This window comes from Phalangium opilio, unplaced genomic scaffold (assembly GCF_054372755.1).
Source record: "Phalangium opilio isolate 3A_F unplaced genomic scaffold, DU_Popi_V2 ptg000487l_1, whole genome shotgun sequence".
Classification (NCBI taxonomy): domain Eukaryota; kingdom Metazoa; phylum Arthropoda; class Arachnida; order Opiliones; family Phalangiidae; genus Phalangium; species Phalangium opilio.
In genome coordinates this window covers 529,108-538,876 of record NW_028324237.1, presented here as the reverse complement: position 1 = coordinate 538,876, position 9,769 = coordinate 529,108, and the positions used below count along the sequence as shown (strand labels likewise).

General features: G+C 46.7%; 51 non-coding genes across 51 annotated transcripts; all 51 read left to right on the top strand.

Annotated features, from left to right (window-relative positions):
* Window positions 1-6: 6 nt before the first annotated feature.
* Window positions 7-78, top strand: TRNAP-UGG (transfer RNA proline (anticodon UGG)). The gene has a single exon. It is a non-coding gene; the product is annotated as a tRNA-Pro (tRNA).
* Window positions 79-167: 89 nt separating this feature from the next.
* TRNAP-CGG (transfer RNA proline (anticodon CGG)) lies at window positions 168-239 on the top strand. The gene has a single exon. It is a non-coding gene; the product is annotated as a tRNA-Pro (tRNA).
* Window positions 240-327: 88 nt separating this feature from the next.
* Window positions 328-399, top strand: TRNAP-UGG (transfer RNA proline (anticodon UGG)). Its single transcript has one exon. It is a non-coding gene; the product is annotated as a tRNA-Pro (tRNA).
* Window positions 400-488: 89 nt separating this feature from the next.
* On the top strand, window positions 489-562 carry TRNAP-CGG (transfer RNA proline (anticodon CGG)). The gene has a single exon. It is a non-coding gene; the product is annotated as a tRNA-Pro (tRNA).
* An 86-nt stretch (window positions 563-648) lies between these two features.
* Window positions 649-720, top strand: TRNAP-UGG (transfer RNA proline (anticodon UGG)). Its single transcript has one exon. It is a non-coding gene; the product is annotated as a tRNA-Pro (tRNA).
* An 88-nt stretch (window positions 721-808) lies between these two features.
* On the top strand, window positions 809-880 carry TRNAP-UGG (transfer RNA proline (anticodon UGG)). The gene has a single exon. It is a non-coding gene; the product is annotated as a tRNA-Pro (tRNA).
* An 89-nt stretch (window positions 881-969) lies between these two features.
* TRNAP-CGG (transfer RNA proline (anticodon CGG)) lies at window positions 970-1,041 on the top strand. Its single transcript has one exon. It is a non-coding gene; the product is annotated as a tRNA-Pro (tRNA).
* Window positions 1,042-1,130: 89 nt separating this feature from the next.
* On the top strand, window positions 1,131-1,202 carry TRNAP-CGG (transfer RNA proline (anticodon CGG)). Its single transcript has one exon. It is a non-coding gene; the product is annotated as a tRNA-Pro (tRNA).
* Window positions 1,203-1,291: 89 nt separating this feature from the next.
* On the top strand, window positions 1,292-1,363 carry TRNAP-CGG (transfer RNA proline (anticodon CGG)). Its single transcript has one exon. It is a non-coding gene; the product is annotated as a tRNA-Pro (tRNA).
* Window positions 1,364-1,452: 89 nt separating this feature from the next.
* Window positions 1,453-1,524, top strand: TRNAP-CGG (transfer RNA proline (anticodon CGG)). Its single transcript has one exon. It is a non-coding gene; the product is annotated as a tRNA-Pro (tRNA).
* Window positions 1,525-1,613: 89 nt separating this feature from the next.
* On the top strand, window positions 1,614-1,685 carry TRNAP-CGG (transfer RNA proline (anticodon CGG)). Its single transcript has one exon. It is a non-coding gene; the product is annotated as a tRNA-Pro (tRNA).
* Window positions 1,686-1,774: 89 nt separating this feature from the next.
* Window positions 1,775-1,848, top strand: TRNAP-CGG (transfer RNA proline (anticodon CGG)). The gene has a single exon. It is a non-coding gene; the product is annotated as a tRNA-Pro (tRNA).
* An 86-nt stretch (window positions 1,849-1,934) lies between these two features.
* Window positions 1,935-2,006, top strand: TRNAP-UGG (transfer RNA proline (anticodon UGG)). Its single transcript has one exon. It is a non-coding gene; the product is annotated as a tRNA-Pro (tRNA).
* A 410-nt stretch (window positions 2,007-2,416) lies between these two features.
* On the top strand, window positions 2,417-2,488 carry TRNAP-UGG (transfer RNA proline (anticodon UGG)). The gene has a single exon. It is a non-coding gene; the product is annotated as a tRNA-Pro (tRNA).
* Window positions 2,489-2,577: 89 nt separating this feature from the next.
* Window positions 2,578-2,649, top strand: TRNAP-CGG (transfer RNA proline (anticodon CGG)). Its single transcript has one exon. It is a non-coding gene; the product is annotated as a tRNA-Pro (tRNA).
* An 88-nt stretch (window positions 2,650-2,737) lies between these two features.
* On the top strand, window positions 2,738-2,809 carry TRNAP-UGG (transfer RNA proline (anticodon UGG)). Its single transcript has one exon. It is a non-coding gene; the product is annotated as a tRNA-Pro (tRNA).
* A 249-nt stretch (window positions 2,810-3,058) lies between these two features.
* Window positions 3,059-3,130, top strand: TRNAP-UGG (transfer RNA proline (anticodon UGG)). The gene has a single exon. It is a non-coding gene; the product is annotated as a tRNA-Pro (tRNA).
* Window positions 3,131-3,219: 89 nt separating this feature from the next.
* TRNAP-CGG (transfer RNA proline (anticodon CGG)) lies at window positions 3,220-3,291 on the top strand. The gene has a single exon. It is a non-coding gene; the product is annotated as a tRNA-Pro (tRNA).
* An 88-nt stretch (window positions 3,292-3,379) lies between these two features.
* On the top strand, window positions 3,380-3,451 carry TRNAP-UGG (transfer RNA proline (anticodon UGG)). The gene has a single exon. It is a non-coding gene; the product is annotated as a tRNA-Pro (tRNA).
* An 88-nt stretch (window positions 3,452-3,539) lies between these two features.
* Window positions 3,540-3,611, top strand: TRNAP-UGG (transfer RNA proline (anticodon UGG)). The gene has a single exon. It is a non-coding gene; the product is annotated as a tRNA-Pro (tRNA).
* Window positions 3,612-3,860: 249 nt separating this feature from the next.
* Window positions 3,861-3,932, top strand: TRNAP-CGG (transfer RNA proline (anticodon CGG)). Its single transcript has one exon. It is a non-coding gene; the product is annotated as a tRNA-Pro (tRNA).
* A 248-nt stretch (window positions 3,933-4,180) lies between these two features.
* Window positions 4,181-4,252, top strand: TRNAP-CGG (transfer RNA proline (anticodon CGG)). Its single transcript has one exon. It is a non-coding gene; the product is annotated as a tRNA-Pro (tRNA).
* Window positions 4,253-4,341: 89 nt separating this feature from the next.
* TRNAP-CGG (transfer RNA proline (anticodon CGG)) lies at window positions 4,342-4,413 on the top strand. Its single transcript has one exon. It is a non-coding gene; the product is annotated as a tRNA-Pro (tRNA).
* Window positions 4,414-4,501: 88 nt separating this feature from the next.
* On the top strand, window positions 4,502-4,573 carry TRNAP-UGG (transfer RNA proline (anticodon UGG)). The gene has a single exon. It is a non-coding gene; the product is annotated as a tRNA-Pro (tRNA).
* A 249-nt stretch (window positions 4,574-4,822) lies between these two features.
* On the top strand, window positions 4,823-4,896 carry TRNAP-CGG (transfer RNA proline (anticodon CGG)). Its single transcript has one exon. It is a non-coding gene; the product is annotated as a tRNA-Pro (tRNA).
* An 87-nt stretch (window positions 4,897-4,983) lies between these two features.
* On the top strand, window positions 4,984-5,055 carry TRNAP-CGG (transfer RNA proline (anticodon CGG)). Its single transcript has one exon. It is a non-coding gene; the product is annotated as a tRNA-Pro (tRNA).
* Window positions 5,056-5,144: 89 nt separating this feature from the next.
* TRNAP-CGG (transfer RNA proline (anticodon CGG)) lies at window positions 5,145-5,216 on the top strand. The gene has a single exon. It is a non-coding gene; the product is annotated as a tRNA-Pro (tRNA).
* An 89-nt stretch (window positions 5,217-5,305) lies between these two features.
* Window positions 5,306-5,377, top strand: TRNAP-CGG (transfer RNA proline (anticodon CGG)). The gene has a single exon. It is a non-coding gene; the product is annotated as a tRNA-Pro (tRNA).
* An 88-nt stretch (window positions 5,378-5,465) lies between these two features.
* On the top strand, window positions 5,466-5,537 carry TRNAP-UGG (transfer RNA proline (anticodon UGG)). Its single transcript has one exon. It is a non-coding gene; the product is annotated as a tRNA-Pro (tRNA).
* Window positions 5,538-5,785: 248 nt separating this feature from the next.
* On the top strand, window positions 5,786-5,857 carry TRNAP-UGG (transfer RNA proline (anticodon UGG)). The gene has a single exon. It is a non-coding gene; the product is annotated as a tRNA-Pro (tRNA).
* Window positions 5,858-5,945: 88 nt separating this feature from the next.
* Window positions 5,946-6,017, top strand: TRNAP-UGG (transfer RNA proline (anticodon UGG)). Its single transcript has one exon. It is a non-coding gene; the product is annotated as a tRNA-Pro (tRNA).
* An 89-nt stretch (window positions 6,018-6,106) lies between these two features.
* On the top strand, window positions 6,107-6,178 carry TRNAP-CGG (transfer RNA proline (anticodon CGG)). Its single transcript has one exon. It is a non-coding gene; the product is annotated as a tRNA-Pro (tRNA).
* Window positions 6,179-6,267: 89 nt separating this feature from the next.
* TRNAS-CGA (transfer RNA serine (anticodon CGA)) lies at window positions 6,268-6,339 on the top strand. The gene has a single exon. It is a non-coding gene; the product is annotated as a tRNA-Ser (tRNA).
* Window positions 6,340-6,428: 89 nt separating this feature from the next.
* Window positions 6,429-6,500, top strand: TRNAP-CGG (transfer RNA proline (anticodon CGG)). Its single transcript has one exon. It is a non-coding gene; the product is annotated as a tRNA-Pro (tRNA).
* Window positions 6,501-6,589: 89 nt separating this feature from the next.
* TRNAP-CGG (transfer RNA proline (anticodon CGG)) lies at window positions 6,590-6,661 on the top strand. The gene has a single exon. It is a non-coding gene; the product is annotated as a tRNA-Pro (tRNA).
* Window positions 6,662-6,749: 88 nt separating this feature from the next.
* TRNAP-UGG (transfer RNA proline (anticodon UGG)) lies at window positions 6,750-6,821 on the top strand. Its single transcript has one exon. It is a non-coding gene; the product is annotated as a tRNA-Pro (tRNA).
* Window positions 6,822-6,910: 89 nt separating this feature from the next.
* Window positions 6,911-6,984, top strand: TRNAP-CGG (transfer RNA proline (anticodon CGG)). Its single transcript has one exon. It is a non-coding gene; the product is annotated as a tRNA-Pro (tRNA).
* An 87-nt stretch (window positions 6,985-7,071) lies between these two features.
* On the top strand, window positions 7,072-7,143 carry TRNAP-CGG (transfer RNA proline (anticodon CGG)). The gene has a single exon. It is a non-coding gene; the product is annotated as a tRNA-Pro (tRNA).
* Window positions 7,144-7,232: 89 nt separating this feature from the next.
* On the top strand, window positions 7,233-7,304 carry TRNAP-CGG (transfer RNA proline (anticodon CGG)). The gene has a single exon. It is a non-coding gene; the product is annotated as a tRNA-Pro (tRNA).
* An 89-nt stretch (window positions 7,305-7,393) lies between these two features.
* Window positions 7,394-7,465, top strand: TRNAP-CGG (transfer RNA proline (anticodon CGG)). Its single transcript has one exon. It is a non-coding gene; the product is annotated as a tRNA-Pro (tRNA).
* An 89-nt stretch (window positions 7,466-7,554) lies between these two features.
* Window positions 7,555-7,626, top strand: TRNAP-CGG (transfer RNA proline (anticodon CGG)). Its single transcript has one exon. It is a non-coding gene; the product is annotated as a tRNA-Pro (tRNA).
* Window positions 7,627-7,715: 89 nt separating this feature from the next.
* On the top strand, window positions 7,716-7,787 carry TRNAP-CGG (transfer RNA proline (anticodon CGG)). The gene has a single exon. It is a non-coding gene; the product is annotated as a tRNA-Pro (tRNA).
* Window positions 7,788-7,876: 89 nt separating this feature from the next.
* Window positions 7,877-7,950, top strand: TRNAP-CGG (transfer RNA proline (anticodon CGG)). The gene has a single exon. It is a non-coding gene; the product is annotated as a tRNA-Pro (tRNA).
* An 86-nt stretch (window positions 7,951-8,036) lies between these two features.
* On the top strand, window positions 8,037-8,108 carry TRNAP-UGG (transfer RNA proline (anticodon UGG)). The gene has a single exon. It is a non-coding gene; the product is annotated as a tRNA-Pro (tRNA).
* Window positions 8,109-8,358: 250 nt separating this feature from the next.
* On the top strand, window positions 8,359-8,430 carry TRNAP-CGG (transfer RNA proline (anticodon CGG)). The gene has a single exon. It is a non-coding gene; the product is annotated as a tRNA-Pro (tRNA).
* An 88-nt stretch (window positions 8,431-8,518) lies between these two features.
* TRNAQ-UUG (transfer RNA glutamine (anticodon UUG)) lies at window positions 8,519-8,590 on the top strand. The gene has a single exon. It is a non-coding gene; the product is annotated as a tRNA-Gln (tRNA).
* A 409-nt stretch (window positions 8,591-8,999) lies between these two features.
* On the top strand, window positions 9,000-9,071 carry TRNAP-UGG (transfer RNA proline (anticodon UGG)). Its single transcript has one exon. It is a non-coding gene; the product is annotated as a tRNA-Pro (tRNA).
* An 89-nt stretch (window positions 9,072-9,160) lies between these two features.
* TRNAP-CGG (transfer RNA proline (anticodon CGG)) lies at window positions 9,161-9,232 on the top strand. The gene has a single exon. It is a non-coding gene; the product is annotated as a tRNA-Pro (tRNA).
* An 89-nt stretch (window positions 9,233-9,321) lies between these two features.
* Window positions 9,322-9,393, top strand: TRNAP-CGG (transfer RNA proline (anticodon CGG)). Its single transcript has one exon. It is a non-coding gene; the product is annotated as a tRNA-Pro (tRNA).
* An 89-nt stretch (window positions 9,394-9,482) lies between these two features.
* Window positions 9,483-9,556, top strand: TRNAP-CGG (transfer RNA proline (anticodon CGG)). The gene has a single exon. It is a non-coding gene; the product is annotated as a tRNA-Pro (tRNA).
* Window positions 9,557-9,642: 86 nt separating this feature from the next.
* On the top strand, window positions 9,643-9,714 carry TRNAP-UGG (transfer RNA proline (anticodon UGG)). Its single transcript has one exon. It is a non-coding gene; the product is annotated as a tRNA-Pro (tRNA).
* Window positions 9,715-9,769: the final 55 nt, after the last annotated feature.

Here is a 9,769-nt window from a genome sequence, read left to right as displayed (position 1 = left end):
ATACATGGTCCGTTGGTCTAGGGGTATGATACTCGCTTTGGGTGTGAGTGGTCCCGGGTTCAAATCCCGGACGGACCCGAGTTTTTGCAGAGGTAATTTAGTGACTATTTAAATGCAACTAGTTATATTGTAGGCCTACGAGTTGAGCATGTTTCAGTGTCATACATGGTTCGTTGGTCTAGGGGTATGGTACTCGCTTCGGGTGTGAGTGGTCCCGGGTTCAAATCCCGGACGGACCCGAGTTTTTGCAGAGGTAATTTAGTGACTATTTAAATGCAAGTAACTACAGGGTAGGCCTATGAGTTGAGCATGTTTTATTTCATACATGGTCCGTTGGTCTAGGGGTATGATACTCGCTTTGGGTGCGAGTGGTTCCGGGTTCAAATCCCGGACGGACCCGAGTTTTTGCAGAAGTAATTTGGTGACTATTCAAATGCAACGAGTTAAATTGAAGGACTACGAGCTGAGCATGTTTCAGTGTCATACTTCGTCCGTTAGTCTAGGGGTATGATACTCGCTTCGGGTGTGAGTGGTCCCGGGTTCAAATCCCGGACGGACCCGAGTTTTTGCAGAGGTAATTTAGTGACTATTTAAATGCAACTAACTACAGGGTAGGCCTATGAGTTGAGCATGTTTTATTTCATACATGGTCCGTTGGTCTAGGGGTATGATACTCGCTTTGGGTGTGAGTGGTCCCGGGTTCAAATCCCGGACGGACCCGAGTTTTTGCAGAAGTAATTTAGTGACTATTTAAATGCAACTAACTACAGGGTAGGCCTATGAGTTGAGCATGTTTTATTTCATACATGGTCCGTTGGTCTAGGGGTATGATACTCGCTTTGGGTGTGAGTGGTCCCGGGTTCAAATCCCGGACGGACCCGAGTTTTTGCAGAGGTAATTTAGTGACTATTCAAATGCAACTAGTTATATTGTAGGCCTACGAGTTGAGCATGTTTCAGTGTCATACATGGTCCGTTGGCCTAGGGGTATGATACTCGCTTCGGGTGTGAGTGGTCCCGGGTTCAAATCCCGGACGGACCCGAGTTTTTGCAGAGGTAATTTAGTGACTATTTAAATGCAACGAGTTAAATTGAAGGACTACGAGCTGAGCATGTTTGAGTGTCATACATGGTCCGTTGGCCTAGGGGTATGATACTCGCTTCGGGTGTGAGTGGTCCCGGGTTCAAATCCCGGACGGACCCGAGTTTTTGCAGAGGTAATTTAGTGACTATTTAAATGCAACGAGTTAAATTGAAGGACTACGAGCTGAGCATGTTTGAGTGTCATACATGGTCCGTTGGTCTAGGGGTATGGTACTCGCTTCGGGTGTGAGTGGTCCCGGGTTCAAATCCCGGACGGACCCGAGTTTTTGCAGAGGTAATTTAGTGACTATTCAAATGCAACTAGTTATATTGTAGGCCTACGAGTTGAGCATGTTTCAGTGTCATACATGGTCCGTTGGCCTAGGGGTATGATACTCGCTTCGGGTGTGAGTGGTCCCGGGTTCAAATCCCGGACGGACCCGAGTTTTTGCAGAGGTAATTTAGTGACTATTTAAATGCAACGAGTTAAATTGAAGGACTACGAGCTGAGCATGTTTGAGTGTCATACATGGTCCGTTGGTCTAGGGGTATGGTACTCGCTTCGGGTGTGAGTGGTCCCGGGTTCAAATCCCGGACGGACCCGAGTTTTTGCAGAGGTAATTTGGTGACTATTCAAATGCAAAGAGTTAAATTGAAGGACTACGAGCTGAGCATGTTTCAGTGTCATACTTCGTCCGTTGGTCTAGGGGTATGATACTCGCTTCGGGTGTGAGTGGTCCCGGGTTCAAATCCCGGACGGACCCGAGTTTTTGCAGAGGTAATTTAGTGACTATTTAAATGCAACTAACTACAGGGTAGGCCTATGAGTTGAGCATTTTTTATTTCATACATGGTCCGTTGGTCTAGGGGTATGATGCTCGCTTTGGGTGTGAGTGGTCCCGGGTTCAAATCCCGGACGGACCCGAGTTTTTGCAGAGGTAATTTAGTGACTATTCAAATGCAACTAGTTATATTGTAGGCCGACGAGTTGAGCATGTTTCAGTGTCATACATGGTCCGCTGGCCTAGGGGTATGATACTCGCTTCGGGTGTGAGTGGTCCCGGGTTCAAATCCCGGACGGACCCGAGTTTTTGCAGAGGTAATTTAGTGACTATTCAAATGCAACTAGTTATATTGTAGGCCGACGAGTTGAGCATGTTTCAGTGTCATACATGGTCCGCTGGCCTAGGGGTATGATACTCGCTTCGGGTGTGAGTGGTCCCGGGTTCAAATCCCGGACGGACCCGAGTTTTTGCAGAGGTAATTTAGTGACTATTTAAATGCAACTAACTACAGGGTAGGCCTATGAGTTGAGCATGTTATATTTCATACATGGTCCGTTGGTCTAGGGGTATGATACTCGCTTTGGGTGTGAGTGGTCCCGGGTTCAAATCCCGGACGGACCCGAGTTTTTGCAGAGGTAATTTAGTGACTATTTAAATGCAACTAGTTATATTGTAGGCCTACGAGTTGAGCATGTTTCAGTGTCATACATGGTTCGTTGGTCTAGGGGTATGGTACTCGCTTCGGGTGTGAGTGGTCCCGGGTTCAAATCCCGGACGGACCCGAGTTTTTGCAGAGGTAATTTAGTGACTATTTAAATGCAAGTAACTACAGGGTAGGCCTATGAGTTGAGCATGTTTTATTTCATACATGGTCCGTTGGTCTAGGGGTATGATACTCGCTTTGGGTGCGAGTGGTTCCGGGTTCAAATCCCGGACGGACCCGAGTTTTTGCAGAAGTAATTTGGTGACTATTCAAATGCAACGAGTTAAATTGAAGGACTACGAGCTGAGCATGTTTCAGTGTCATACTTCGTCCGTTGTTCTAGGGGTATGATACTCGCTTCGGGTGTGAGTGGTCCCGGGTTCAAATCCCGGACGGACCCGAGTTTTTGCAGAGGTAATTTAGTGACTATTTAAATGCAACTAACTACAGGGTAGGCCTATGAGTTGAGCATGTTTTATTTCATACATGGTCCGTTGGTCTAGGGGTATGATACTCGCTTTGGGTGTGAGTGGTCCCGGGTTCAAATCCCGGACGGACCCGAGTTTTTGCAGAGGTAATTTAGTGACTATTTAAATGCAACTAGTTATATTGTAGGCCTACGAGTTGAGCATGTTTCAGTGTCATACATGGTTCGTTGGTCTAGGGGTATGGTACTCGCTTCGGGTGTGAGTGGTCCCGGGTTCAAATCCCGGACGGACCCGAGTTTTTGCAGAGGTAATTTAGTGACTATTTAAATGCAAGTAACTACAGGGTAGGCCTATGAGTTGAGCATGTTTTATTTCATACATGGTCCGTTGGTCTAGGGGTATGATACTCGCTTTGGGTGTGAGTGGTCCCGGGTTCAAATCCCGGACGGACCCGAGTTTTTGCAGAAGTAATTTAGTGACTATTTAAATGCAACTAACTACAGGGTAGGCCTATGAGTTGAGCATGTTTTATTTCATACATGGTCCGTTGGTCTAGGGGTATGATACTCGCTTTGGGTGTGAGTGGTCCCGGGTTCAAATCCCGGACGGACCCGAGTTTTTGCAGAGGTAATTTAGTGACTATTTAAATGCAAGTAACTACAGGGTAGGCCTATGAGTTGAGCATGTTATATTTCATACATTGTCCGTTGGTCTAGGGGTATGATACTCGCTTTGGGTGTGAGTGGTCCCGGGTTCAAATCCCGGACGGACCCGAGTTTTTGCAGAGGTAATTTAGTGACTATTTAAATGCAACTAGTTATATTGTAGGCCTACGAGTTGAGCATGTTTCAGTGTCATACATGGTTCGTTGGTCTAGGGGTATGGTACTCGCTTCGGGTGTGAGTGGTCCCGGGTTCAAATCCCGGACGGACCCGAGTTTTTGCAGAGGTAATTTAGTGACTATTTAAATGCAAGTAACTACAGGGTAGGCCTATGAGTTGAGCATGTTTTATTTCATACATGGTCCGTTGGTCTAGGGGTATGATACTCGCTTTGGGTGTGAGTGGTGCCGGGTTCAAATCCCGGACGGACCCGAGTTTTTGCAGAAGTAATTTAGTGACTATTTAAATGCAACTAACTACAGGGTAGGCCTATGAGTTGAGCATGTTTTATTTCATACATGGTCCGTTGGTTTAGGGGTATGATACTCGCTTCGGGTGTGAGTGGTCCCGGGTTCAAATCCCGGACGGACCCGAGTTTTTGCAGAGGTAATTTAGTGACTATTTAAATGCAACTAGTTATATTGTAGGCCTACGAGTTGAGCATGTTTCAGTGTCATACATGGTCCGTTGGTCTAGGGGTATGGTACTCGCTTCGGGTGTGAGTGGTCCCGGGTTCAAATCCCGGACGGACCCGAGTTTTTGCAGAAGTAATTTAGTGACTATTTAAATGCAACTAACTACAGGGTAGGCCTATGAGTTGAGCATGTTTTATTTCATACATGGTCCGTTGGTCTAGGGGTATGATACTCGCTTTGGGTGTGAGTGGTCCCGGGTTCAAATCCCGGACGGACCCGAGTTTTTGCAGAGGTAATTTAGTGACTATTTAAATGCAACTAACTACAGGGTAGGCCTATGAGTTGAGCATGTTTTATTTCATACATCGTCCGTTGGTCTAGGGGTATGATACTCGCTTTGGGTGCGAGTGGTCCCGGGTTCAAATCCCGGACGGAGCCGTGTTTTTGCAGAAGTAATTTGATGACTATTTAAATGCAAAGAGTTAAATTGTAGGACTACGAGTTGAGCATGTTTCAGCGTCATACTTCGTCCGTTGGTCTAGGGGTATGATACTCGCTTCGGGTGTGAGTGGTCCCGGGTTCAAATCCCGGACGGACCCGAGTTTTTGCAGAGGTAATTTAGTGACTATTTAAATGCAACGAGTTAAATTGAAGGACTACGAGCTGAGCATGTTTGAGTGTCATACATGGTCCGTTGGTCTAGGGGTATGGTACTCGCTTCGGGTGTGAGTGGTCCCGGGTTCAAATCCCGGACGGACCCGAGTTTTTGCAGAGGTAATTTAGTGACTATTCAAATGCAACTAGTTATATTGTAGGCCTACGAGTTGAGCATGTTTCAGTGTCATACATGGTCCGTTGGCCTAGGGGTATGATACTCGCTTCGGGTGTGAGTGGTCCCGGGTTCAAATCCCGGACGGACCCGAGTTTTTGCAGAGGTAATTTAGTGACTATTTAAATGCAACGAGTTAAATTGAAGGACTACGAGCTGAGCATGTTTGAGTGTCATACATGGTCCGTTGGTCTAGGGGTATGGTACTCGCTTCGGGTGTGAGTGGTCCCGGGTTCAAATCCCGGACGGACCCGAGTTTTTGCAGAGGTAATTTAGTGACTATTTAAATGCAACTAACTACAGGGTAGGCCTATGAGTTGAGCATGTTTTATTTCATACATGGTCCGTTGGTCTAGGGGTATGATACTCGCTTTGGGTGCGAGTGGTTCCGGGTTCAAATCCCGGACGGACCCGAGTTTTTGCAGAAGTAATTTGGTGACTATTCAAATGCAACGAGTTAAATTGAAGGACTACGAGCTGAGCATGTTTCAGTGTCATACTTCGTCCGTGGTCTAGGGGTATGATACTCGCTTCGGGTGTGAGTGGTCCCGGGTTCAAATCCCGGACGGACCCGAGTTTTTGCAGAGGTAATTTAGTGACTATTTAAATGCAACTAACTACAGGGTAGGCCTATGAGTTGAGCATGTTTTATTTCATACATGGTCCGTTGGTCTAGGGGTATGATACTCGCTTTGGGTGTGAGTGGTCCCGGGTTCAAATCCCGGACGGACCCGAGTTTTTGCAGAAGTAATTTAGTGACTATTTAAATGCAACTAACTACAGGGTAGGCCTATGAGTTGAGCATGTTTTATTTCATACATGGTCCGTTGGTCTAGGGGTATGATACTCGCTTTGGGTGTGAGTGGTCCCGGGTTCAAATCCCGGACGGACCCGAGTTTTTGCAGAGGTAATTTAGTGACTATTCAAATGCAACTAGTTATATTGTAGGCCTACGAGTTGAGCATGTTTCAGTGTCATACATGGTCCGTTGGCCTAGGGGTATGATACTCGCTTCGGGTGTGAGTGGTCCCGGGTTCAAATCCCGGACGGACCCGAGTTTTTGCAGAGGTAATTTAGTGACTATTTAAATGCAACGAGTTAAATTGAAGGACTACGAGCTGAGCATGTTTGAGTGTCATACATGGTCCGTTGGTCTAGGGGTATGGTACTCGCTTCGAGTGTGAGTGGTCCCGGGTTCAAATCCCGGACGGACCCGAGTTTTTGCAGAGGTAATTTAGTGACTATTCAAATGCAACTAGTTATATTGTAGGCCTACGAGTTGAGCATGTTTCAGTGTCATACATGGTCCGTTGGCCTAGGGGTATGATACTCGCTTCGGGTGTGAGTGGTCCCGGGTTCAAATCCCGGACGGACCCGGGTTTTTGCAGAGGTAATTTAGTGACTATTTAAATGCAACGAGTTAAATTGAAGGACTACGAGCTGAGCATGTTTGAGTGTCATACATGGTCCGTTGGTCTAGGGGTATGGTACTCGCTTCGGGTGTGAGTGGTCCCGGGTTCAAATCCCGGACGGACCCGAGTTTTTGCAGAGGTAATTTAGTGACTATTTAAATGCAACTAACTACAGGGTAGGCCTATGAGTTGAGCATGTTTTATTTCATACATGGTCCGTTGGTCTAGGGGTATGATACTCGCTTTGGGTGCGAGTGGTTCCGGGTTCAAATCCCGGACGGACCCGAGTTTTTGCAGAAGTAATTTGGTGACTATTCAAATGCAACGAGTTAAATTGAAGGACTACGAGCTGAGCATGTTTCAGTGTCATACTTCGTCCGTTGGTCTAGGGGTATGATACTCGCTTCGGGTGTGAGTGGTCCCGGGTTCAAATCCCGGACGGACCCGAGTTTTTGCAGAGGTAATTTAGTGACTATTCAAATGCAACTAGTTATATTGTAGGCCTACGAGTTGAGCATGTTTCAGTGTCATACATGGTCCGTTGGCCTAGGGGTATGATACTCGCTTCGGGTGTGAGTGGTCCCGGGTTCAAATCCCGGACGGACCCGAGTTTTTGCAGAGGTAATTTAGTGACTATTTAAATGCAACGAGTTATATTGAAGGACTACGAGCTGAGCATGTTTGAGTGTCATACATGGTCCGTTGGCCTAGGGGTATGATACTCGCTTCGGGTGTGAGTGGTCCCGGGTTCAAATCCCGGACGGACCCGAGTTTTTGCAGAGGTAATTTAGTGACTATTTAAATGCAACGAGTTAAATTGAAGGACTACGAGCTGAGCATGTTTGAGTGTCATACATGGTCCGTTGGTCTAGGGGTATGGTACTCGCTTCGGGTGTGAGTGGTCCCGGGTTCAAATCCCGGACGGACCCGAGTTTTTGCAGAGGTAATTTAGTGACTATTCAAATGCAACTAGTTATATTGTAGGCCTACGAGTTGAGCATGTTTCAGTGTCATAAATGGTCCGTTGGCCTAGGGGTATGATACTCGCTTCGGGTGTGAGTGGTCCCGGGTTCAAATCCCGGACGGACCCGAGTTTTTGCAGAGGTAATTTAGTGACTATTTAAATGCAACGAGTTAAATTGAAGGACTACGAGCTGAGCATGTTTCAGTGTCATACATGGTCCGTTGGTCTAGGGGTATGGTACTCGCTTCGGGTGTGAGTGGTCCCGGGTTCAAATCCCGGACGGACCCGAGTTTTTGCAGAGGTAATTTGGTGACTATTCAAATGCAACGAGTTAAATTGAAGGACTACGAGCTGAGCATGTTTCAGTGTCATACTTCGTCCGTTGGTCTAGGGGTATGATACTCGCTTCGGGTGTGAGTGGTCCCGGGTTCAAATCCCGGACGGACCCGAGTTTTTGCAGAGGTAATTTAGTGACTATTTTAATGCAACTAACTACAGGGTAGGCCTATGAGTTGAGCATGTTTTATTTCATACATGGTCCGTTGGTCTAGGGGTATGATACTCGCTTTGGGTGCGAGTGGTCCCGGGTTCAAATCCCGGACGGACCCGTATTTTTGCAGAAGTAATTTGGTGACTATTTAAAAGTAACTAGTTAAATTGTAGGACTACGAGCTGAGCATGTTTCAGTGTCATACTTCGTCCGTTGTTCTAGGGGTATGATACTCGCTTCGGGTGTGAGTGGTCCCGGGTTCAAATCCCGGACGGACCCGAGTTTTTGCAGAGGTAATTTAGTGACTATTCAAAAGCAACTAGTTATATTGTAGGCCTACGAGTTGAGCATGTTTCAGTGTCATACATGGTCCGTTGGCCTAGGGGTATGTTACTCGCTTCGGGTGTGAGTGGTCCCGGGTTCAAATCCCGGACGGACCCGAGTTTTTGCAGAGGTAATTTAGTGACTATTTAAATGCAACTAACTACAGGGTAGGCCTATGAGTTGAGCATGTTTTATTTCATACATGGTCCGTTGGTCTAGGGGTATGATACTCGCTTTTGGTGCGAGTGGTTCCGGGTTCAAATCCCGGACGGACCCGAGTTTTTGCAGAAGTAATTTGGTGACTATTCAAATGCAACGAGTTAAATTGAAGGACTACGAGCTGAGCATGTTTCAGTGTCATACTTCGTCCGTTGGTCTAGGGGTATGATACTCGCTTCGGGTGTGAGTGGTCCCGGGTTCAAATCCCCGACGGACCCGAGTTTTTGCAGAGGTAATTTAGTGACTATTTAAATGCAACTAACTACAGGGTAGGCCTATGAGTTGAGCATGTTTTATTTCATACATGGTCCGTTGTTCTAGGGGTATGATACTCGCTTTGGGTGTGAGTGGTCCCGGGTTCAAATCCCGGACGGACCCGAGTTTTTGCAGAAGTAATTTAGTGACTATTTAAATGCAACTAACTACAGGGTAGGCCTATGAGTTGAGCATGTTTTATTTCATACATGGTCCGTTGGTCTAGGGGTATGATACTCGCTTTGGGTGTGAGTGGTCCCGGGTTCAAATCCCGGACGGACCCGAGTTTTTGCAGAGGTAATTTAGTGACTATTCAAATGCAACTAGTTATATTGTAGGCCTACGAGTTGAGCATGTTTCAGTGTCATACATGGTCCGTTGGCCTAGGGGTATGATACTCGCTTCGGGTGTGAGTGGTCCCGGGTTCAAATCCCGGACGGACCCGAGTTTTTGCAGAGGTAATTTAGTGACTATTTAAATGCAACGAGTTAAATTGAAGGACTACGAGCTGAGCATGTTTGAGTGTCATACATGGTCCGTTGGTCTAGGGGTATGGTACTCGCTTCGGGTGTGAGTGGTCCCGGGTTCAAATCCCGGACGGACCCGAGTTTTTGCAGAGGTAATTTGGTGACTATTCAAATGCAACGAGTTAAATTGAAGGACTACGAGCTGAGCATGTTTCAGTGTCATACTTCGTCCGTTGGTCTAGGGGTATGATACTCGCTTCGGGTGTGAGTGGTCCCGGGTTCAAATCCCGGACGGACCCGAGTTTTTGCAGAGGTAATTTAGTGACTATTTTAATGCAACTAACTACAGGGTAGGCCTATGAGTTGAGCATGTTTTATTTCATACATGGTCCGTTGGTCTAGGGGTATGATACTCGCTTTGGGTGCGAGTGGTCCCGGGTTCAAATCCCGGACGGACCCGTATTTTTGCAGAAGTAATTTGGTGACTATTTAAAAGTAACTAGTTAAATTGTAG